Raw genomic sequence first — 9054 nt, 5'->3', positions numbered from 1 at the left:
GGTCAGAACCCAGGCCTTGGCAGAAGGCAGATGTGGGAGGTAACCTTCAAACGGGAAGGCTGAGAGAGAGGGAGAGAGGAAGAGAGAGAGAGAGGGTGAGAGAGGGAGCGAGAAAGGAGGAGTGAAAGGGAGAATGAGGTGGGGGAAGGAGAGAGAGAGACAAGTAAAGAGAGAAAAGGAGGGAGAGAAAAAAACAGAGAAAGACATCACAGAAAGAGAGACAGGGAGAGACAGACACACACAGAGACAGAGGGATGCAGAAAGGGTGAGGCAGAGGCAGAGGACAGAAAGGGAGAGAAAGACAATGACAGAGATCAGGAGAGAAAGAGAGACTGAGAGAGACAGAGACATACAGAGATACACAGAGACAGAGAGAAATGCAGAAAGGGTGAAAGTTTAGCTAGACAGAGACAAAGAGAAACAGAGATACAAAGACAAAGGGAGAGACAACAGACGGAAAGTTAGAAAGAGAGACAGCAAGAAAGATGAGTGAGACAGAAGGAGAAAGATTGAGAACCCCTAGCCACATCCGGGCTGTGGGGCTGCCTATTGTCTGTGTAACACACTCTGTGCTCCCACCTGAGAGGCCTGATTTTCCATTCCAGAAAACTGGGGCCCAAGAAAGCCTAAGCAGTCACTGAGCTGGGCCTGGATTTCTACAAGAAGGGATCAACCTATCCCCTCAGCCAGTTCCTATTCCCCAATACCAAGGGTAGAGGGCCCAGATCTATAAGTCTTTGTCCCCTCTATGTCTCAGTTTCCCCAGGTGCAAAATGAAGAGGCCAAGTTAAGGCATCCTCTCAATCTTCTGTCACTCACAGACCACCACCCCATTTTTGTCTGTGTCTAAGTATTACTAAACATTTTTCTTATGATCAAATCATTTATCATCTCTAAAAGACTTAGATTTTTTTTTTTTTTTTGAGACAGAGTCTCACTTTGTTGCCCTTGGTAGAGTGCATAGTGTCACAGCTCACAGCAACCTCAAACGCTTGGGCTTAAGCGATTGTCTTGCCTCAGCCTCCCAAGTAGCTGGGACTATAGGCGCCTGCCACAATGCCCAGCTATTTTTTGGTTGTAGTTGTCATTGTTGTTTAGCAGGTCTGGGCCGGTTTGAACCTGCCAGCCCCGGTGTATGTGGCCAACTCTCTAACCACTGAGACTACAGTCACCAAGCGCTTAGATGCATTTAAAGAGAAAAGAATAACCTACCACTAAAGTCTGCCACAAATCCAGAGTAGCTATAACGATAAATGCAATGAAAGCCCTCTCAACCTTATCACACTCTAACCAGACACAAAGCCCAAAGCCTGTCCCTTTGTAAGAAAGATAAGCAGGTATTAGAGAGGCGTTAAAGACAGGTTGGGAGCATCCACAAGTTGTGGGCCAAGATCAAATTATCTCACTTGAAAAGAATGTATATTCTGCTGTAGTTAGGTGGAGTGTTCCATAAATGTCATTTCAATTTGGTTGATAGTATTATTCAAGTCTTCTATATCCTGACAGATTTTCTATCCACTTTTTCTACCAGATGCTGAGAGAATAGCGTTGAAGTATAACTGGAATCTCAGAAGGGGAAGGAAGAATAGGGCAGAAGAATATTTTAAGAGATAATGACCAATAATTTTCCAAAATTAAAAACATCAAATCACAGATATAAAAAGCTCAGAAAATGCCAAACAGAATAAATATCCCCCCAAACACATACACAGACATATATTCAAAAAGCAGAAAATCAAAGATAGGGAGAATATTCTTGAGAGAACAAGGAGGAAGTGGAGTAGGGGGTGGGGGAAGAGAAAAGAATAACAGCAGACTTCTCATCTGAAACTACATTAGCAAGTGGACAGTATGGTGGCATCTTGAAAGTGTTGGTAGAAAAAGACTGTCAACCCAAAATTCTGTACCCAGTAAAATGTCATTCATAAATGAAGCAGAAATAGAGATGTTACAGTAAAGAAAAACTGAGAAAATTTATGATTAGCAAGAAACCCACTTTAAATGGAAAGACATTAATATGTTAAAAGAAAAAAGATGGAAAAAATAAACCAAGAAACACCAATTAATAAAATGCTGAAGAGGCTATGTTAAAATCACACACAGCAAGGAATCACCCATGATAAAGGAACCAACTCACCAATCATAAATAAAAATACATAAAGCAAAATTGAACAGAGCTTAGAGAAGTTGGTAACTATAAATATACATGGAGACTCTAACACTGTTTTCTGAGCATAATGCTGTGCTCTTAAAAAATGGTTACCATAGTAAATTTTATACTGTGTGTTATTTTACCACAATTAAGAAAAATCACTGGGGGAAATAGTAACCTAATTGTCGAAGTGACATTGGTCACCTTTGCCATATTCTCTTGGTTAGAAGCAAGTCACAGGCTTCACCTACATCCAAGGAGTAGGGATTATACTAAGGCTCCAGGGTAGGGATAGATGTTATGAACACTTGCTGCCACACAGTGCTCTTCCCTGCATGGGACGAACCTTCTGTCAAACTCTCAAGCTCTGCAGTATCTGCCTGTTGGTTTTCCAGCTGGATTTTATCCTCTTCCATCCTGAGCCTTCACCCTGGCTCATGCCCTTCCTGCTGTGAGAAGTGCCCTCCTCTGACACGTGAACCTTCATTTCATCCTTTGAGGCCTCACCCAAATGCCACCTTCCCCCAGAAACCTTCTGTGATCACCAGGAGACGTGACTATTTTGAATCTACCTAGATTTGTTCATTTGGGCAAATCCTTATCCATCTTTGAGTCTCAGCTTTCCCATCTGTACAGTGGGTCCGGTGATGTATGCCCTCTTTGCAGCTTTGCTATGAAAGCCAGGGCTCCAGGCATGAGGCATTCATTCACTAAGTTATCAGACCTTTTTTGAGTCCTTGCTGTAGGCCAGTCTTTGCAATGAACTTTGGGGGCAAAAGAGGATCAAAACAGACCCTCCGGCTCGGCGCCTGTGGCTCAAGTGGCTAAGGCGCCAGCCACATACACCTAAGGTGGCGGGTTCGAATCCCCAGCCCGGGCCCACCAAACAACAATGATGGCTGCAACTAAAAAATGGCCGGGCGTTGTGGCAGGCGCCTGTAGTCCCAGCTACTTGGGAGGCTGATGCAGGAGACTCACTTGAGCCCAGGAGTTGGAGGTTGCTATGAGCTGTGATGCCATGGCACTCTACCCAGGGGGATAGCTTGAGGCTCTGTCTCAAAAAAACCCCAAAAAACAAAAAAACAGACCCTGCTTCTGCCCTCAGGGGAACTTTAGCATGACGAGAGAGACAGATATTAAATAGATCTCTATATACAGTCATATACAAATGTCAAAGGTGACTGTGTCCAGTGAAAATTCTGGGAGTGGGGGTCCTGGGCCCCAACAAGCTACACCATTGCTCTCCTGGAAGTCCACACCAGACTCCTACTTCAACTTATCTCCTCTGCAGTACATATTCCCTCCACACAGTAGCCAGAGGCAGTTTTTTAAAAACACAAATCACCTCACCCCCCCATTAAAAAATTCTCCCATGGCTCCCTATTGCCTTTAAGATAAAGGCTGGGGCCTTGGTGACCATTCTGCTCTGCTGGGGGAAATGCCAGCCCTCCCTGGGCCACTTCTGTGAGAAGAAAAAGGCTGGCTCGGTGCCTGTGGCTCAAGTGGCTAAAGCGCCAGCCACATACACCTAAGATGGCGGTTTCGAATCCAGCCTGGGCCTGCCAAACAACAATGATGGCTGCAACCAGAAAAATAGCCGGGCGTTGTGGCAGGTGACTGTGGTCCCAGCTACTTGGGAGGCTGAGGTAGGAGACTCTCTTGAGCCCAGGAGTTGGAGGTTGCTGTGAGCTGTGATGGCCATGGCACTCTACTGAGGGGGACAGGCTGAGGCTCTGTCTCAAAAAAAGAAAAAGAAGATAAAGACCAATGTCCTCATCTGGTAACTGTGGCCTGTGACACCTGTCCAGCAAGACCTCTGCTAATCTCCCCACCTCTGTTCACTCTAGGCTCCCCTGTCAGTAGAAATCGGATGATAACAAATTTGCAGATTTTGAGGAAGATGGAGGAGACCGGAGCCAAGTGAGTGAGCAGGGGAGAAGGAGGAAGTGATGGGGACAGGTCTTACAAAGCTTTGTGAGCTGCAGGAAGGACTTGGGCTTTGTTTTGAGGTAGGTGGGAGCCATGGAGTGTTGCGGGCAAAGGAGGGAGGAACCCTGACTCAGGTGCTCCCAGGTGCCCTCTGGTGGCTGCTATGGTGATGGTAGATTGTGGTGGGCAAGTGTGGGAGCCAGAGAGAGGGTGGTGGGTGATGATGGGATTAGAGGCAGAGGAGTGCAGAGAAGTGGGCACACCAATGATGAAATGTTGAAGGTAGAGGTGACAGAACTTGCTAATAGATTGGATATAGAATTGAGCAAGAAAGAAAGAAGTCCAGGCTCCAGAACCCAGAAGGATAGAAGTGCCATCAGCTGAGATGTGGGCGAAGAGAGGGGAGCAGAATTGGGGACTAAGAACAGAGTTTTGTCCTGGGGAGCATCACCTTGAGATGATGGGTGGATTCATAGATAAGGGCTGGGTTTATGTGAGGCTTTGTTGGGGCACAAACAGCCAGAGAAAGATCATGCCCCTGTTTTTGTAGGCTGGCTGAGGGCCTGGGATACATTCTAAATCCTGTTCCAAATACTCGCACACGGGAACCCCTTTCTCCAGGGCCAGGAGCTGTCCGCGACCCCCGGTGCTGAAGCTCCCATCCTAAGCAGGAACTTTGGTGCCCCAGCTGGAGTAAAGTGTCTGGTATGTATTGAGCGCTCAGAAAGCATCCCTGGGTCTCACCCAGAATGTCACAGCTATTTCAGCATCACTGTTCTGAGCTGATTTCTACGCTCCGAACACTCCAATCTGCATTTTACAGATGTGCAAACAGCGGCCATGAGAAGTTACTGCACCTTTAAGGATCACTTAAGCCATCACTCTCACAAACAACTAAGCTCTAAAGATAAACAGAGTTCAGGCTGTGGACTGGCTGCTGACCTTATGAACATGCAGATCACTCGCACCATGTGGACTAGGGAAAGTGAGGAGGTGAAGGAAGGCAGGGCAGTGAACTGTGCCTATGGGGTGGGGTGGGAGGAAATTAGGGAGAGGCAAGCTCTGGGTGGGGGTGGTGCTCATTTGCACATTTTGTAACACATTTTGCACATTCTAGAACATGCCCTGGTACACAGTAGGTACTTAATAAATGCTTATTGTCTCTCGAATCCAGCAGGGGTAATACCTGAGAGTTCACTTTCCTGACCCAGGAGGAGGTCCTATTTTGCCATATAATATTCATGTACGTTCATTAATTTTGATCTGCCTAACCATTCTGGAAGGTTGCATAATAATCTGCATCTCATTTTACAGATGAGGAAACAGGCTTGAAAAGACAATGCAGGCTCGGCGCCTATGGCTCAACCGGCTAAGGCGCCAGCCACGTACACCTAAGGTGGCAGGTTCGAATCCCCAGCCCGGACCCGCCAAACAACAACGACGGCTGCAACCAAAAAATAGCCGGGCGTTGTGGCGGGCGCCTGTGGTCCCAGCTACTTGGGAGGCGGAGGCAGGAGACTCGCTTGAGCCCAGGAGTTGGAGGTTGCTGTGAGCTGTAATGCCACGGCACTCTACCCAGGGGGACAGCTTGAGGCTCTGTTTCAAAAAAAAAAAAAAAAAAAAAAAGAAAAGACAATGCAAGGCACAAGGGCCTGCAAATCTTGGGCCAATCAGCAAATATGGAGGACTCAAAGAAGAGACTCCAGCCCCAGTCTTGGAGGGGCTCATGTTCTATTTCACCTTCAGTCTCCACCACCGCCCCGCTCCCTTCCTCCGTGCATCCTTGAGGCCAAGGGTGAAGGGCTCTCTGTTCCCTAACTTAGGTCATTCCTACCTCTACACCTTTGCCAATGCCATTCTCTTTGCCTAGAAGGTCCTGAGGGTCTCCTTCCCAGCTCAACATCTCTGAACTGCAGGCTGGGAAAAGGAGTACCCCAGGATGAAGAAATGCCAGTGTAGATGCATGCCTGGCAGCCCAGCCACATTCAATCTTCAGGGTGAGGAGAGAGGGGCCAATCCTGCAGGCCTGAAAAGTTTGGATGGGGTAGTTTTTGCGTCCTAAGAGAGAAGCCGGAGGGTCCCCTCACCATCTCCCCAGCCCCCAGTGCAGCGCGTGGTACACACTCCGGCTCAGTAAATGCTTTCGGCATTTCAAGAGAAAGCGTCCGTACTGAATGAAAGCATGGTCTTTGCTGCCCCCGACTGGTGACCTAGGGCAAAACCTCTAGAAAGTGACATTTTTTCTTTCTTTTCCTTCCCTGCCTCCTTCCTTCCCTCCCGTCCGTCCTTTCCTCACTCCTCCCTTTCTTTGTGTTTTTTTTTTCCTGCTCACCACTTTACTAACAAGAAAGGAAAGTGAATTTTCAGCAGTTAACACTTCTGGAGTGCTTTCTCTGGACCAGGAAGCATATTAACCTGTTGTGTTCTCAATTAGCCTGTTTTCAGAGAAGTGGTTTCTGCTAAGTGCTAGGCAAGATATCAAATCATTAACCATCAATTCTGGAAGGCCCCGTTGTGTGTGGCCATCTCTACCTACTCATCCTCCAATCTAGGCCTTCCACTGGAGTCCGGAGTCACTAATTCTGGGTCTCAGGAATTCTTCTTCTTCTTCTTCTTCTTCGTCTTCTTCTTTTCTTTTCTTTTTTTTTTTTTTTGCAGTTTTTGGCAGGGGCTGGGTTTGAACCTGCAACCTCCAGTATATGGGTCCTACTTCTTTGAGCCACAGGCGCTGCCCAGGGCTTCTTTTTTTTAAAGGACTTTGAGACCTCACCTAGGGCATTTTTCCCTCCTAGCCAAAGCCACTACCCTCCTTATTCATTCATCAAAACCCTGGAAAGCTGTCTGAGGCCAGCCTCTGCTGACAGCATTATTCCCTTGTCTCCTGTCTCTGCCACCCACTTTGGGTTTTGCCCCTGTGGGGGCCAACTTATGACAGCTCTGGCCTCATTTCCCACCTGCCACCCGTTCAATGCAAAGCTTCAGGATGAACCATTCTTTCTACCTTTCTTCCCCAGTGAGTTTTAGCTTATCTTTAAAGCCTCACCTTTTCAGGGACACCTTCCCCAATGTCCTTGACAGGGTCAGTCCCAATTGCGAACTGTCTCCCATAACATTCCAATTTTAAATCTCTTAAAGCCAAGTGCAGTGGCTCACACCTATAATTCCACTGACTCAGGAGACCAAGGCAGGAGGACCACTTGAGCCCAGAAGTTCAAGACCAGCCTGGGCAGCATAACAAGTGTGAATGAGGATGTGGATAAATCGGAATCCTCAAGCACAGTAGGTGAGAATGTTAAGTGGTGCAGTCACTGTGGAAGAGTCTGGCAGTTCCTCAAAAGGGTTAAATGTGGGGTCACCATTTGACCCAGCAATGCCACACCAAGGTCTACCCCTCAAAGAAATGAAGGCATACACAAACATAAAAACTTGCACAGAAATGTTCACAGCAGCATGATTCACAATCACCAAAAGGTGGAAACAGCCCAAATAGTCATCAACAGATAAACAGACAAACACAACATGGACCATCCATGGAATTGAGTATAATTTAGCCATGAAAAGGAACGAGGCTCTGACACAGACTACAACATGGATGGACTTTGAGGACACCGTGTTCAGTGAGAGAAGTCAGACACAGGACACACAGATGTGACTCTGTTCGTATGAAATGTCCAGAATAGGCAAATCAAGAGAGACAGGATATGGATTTATGGGTGTCAGGGGCTGAGGAGGGATGGAGAGTGACTGCTGATGGGGACAAGGCTTCTTTCTGGGGTGAGGAGAATGTTTTGGAATTAGATAAAGGGGATAGTTGCACAACATCATTAATGCTCTTAAATGGCTAAAATGGTGAATTTACCTGATGTGAATTTTACTTTGATTTTAAAAAATTGTGTAATTTATCATATAGCATCTCTGTCCCCCACTGGGCTGTCTCCATGAGGGCAGAGACCAGAGCCATTTCAGTCACTGCCGTGGCCCTAGTGACCACTAGGTGTTCAGTGTATGTTCATTGAGTTAACAAATGTATGTATGAGAGGATCCCCAAATACACGCACCTGCTGTTCTTGAAAAAAAAAAAAAAACAGAACACTTCATACTTCAGCTTCTGTATTAACAAGGCAGAATCCCAGATACCAGAACTTTAGATTGTTCTTCTTAGAATATCCTCTCCTGCATCCCCTAACCTTAAATCTGAACTTCTCTCTAGCCCAGGTGTCCAATGGGGCCTGATAAACTTGATCTTTTTTTTTTTGGCCAGGGCTGGGTTTGAACCCACCACCTCTGACATATGGGGCCAGCGCCCCACTCCTTGAGCCACAGACACTACCCGATAAACTTGATCTTTATTGACTAGAGAAGGAAATAAGGGAAGAGTCAGCCCTTTAGCAAGTAAAACTTTTATTAAATAAATTTTTAGGGTTTTTTTCAGACCAAAGAGAGGCGTTTTGGACATTAAGACGACGCTGCTTCTCACCTGAAACACGCAACAGTGACAAGGACCTCTCCAGCTTCAGGAAATCTTCTTTGACATAAAACTCAACCCAAGTCAACCCAAAGTTCAAGTCCTTTTCTTTTCTTTCTTTTGTGTGTGTGTCTGTGTGTGTGTAGTGTTGGTTTGTCCCAAAAGTCAGTTTTCAAGTTGAAACTTCATGAAATTACTCGTAGCAGAAATAAAGTACATCGTACAAATCACGCAGGTCTTCGATGTGGAGTATAAAAATGGTATTTACAGCCAGTAAACATGGACCAGAAGGACACGCACAACTGCACACCAGCACGCATTCCCAAGCAGGCCCACGGGGGCTCAGCAGACGCTGGGGACATGGGTGAGACCCCTGCAAAGCCCCTTGGCACACGCTTGCACACATAGACACACGGGACACAGGCACACTATAGGAGTGTCTGGGAACAATTATCAAACTCTGGAATATAGAAACAATTGGTTGGAAGTTTTTTTTTTTCTTTTCCTT

General features: G+C 46.5%; 1 protein-coding gene across 1 annotated transcript in view; it reads right to left on the bottom strand.

The window, feature by feature from the left end:
* Window positions 1-8465: 8465 nt before the first annotated feature.
* The window catches only part of CELF5 (CUGBP Elav-like family member 5), a 48532-nt gene continuing 47943 nt past the window's right edge, over window positions 8466-9054 (bottom strand). Inside the window, exon 13 of the mRNA XM_003788729.1 lies at window positions 8466-8783. The gene's annotated coding sequence lies outside the window, so the exon portion shown is untranslated. The remainder of the gene's footprint in view (window positions 8784-9054) is intronic.

Source organism: Otolemur garnettii, unplaced genomic scaffold (assembly GCF_000181295.1).
Source record: "Otolemur garnettii isolate 467f Iridium unplaced genomic scaffold, OtoGar3 scaffold00029, whole genome shotgun sequence".
Lineage (NCBI taxonomy): Eukaryota > Metazoa > Chordata > Mammalia > Primates > Galagidae > Otolemur > Otolemur garnettii.
This window is presented reverse-complemented; position numbering and strand designations above follow the sequence as displayed.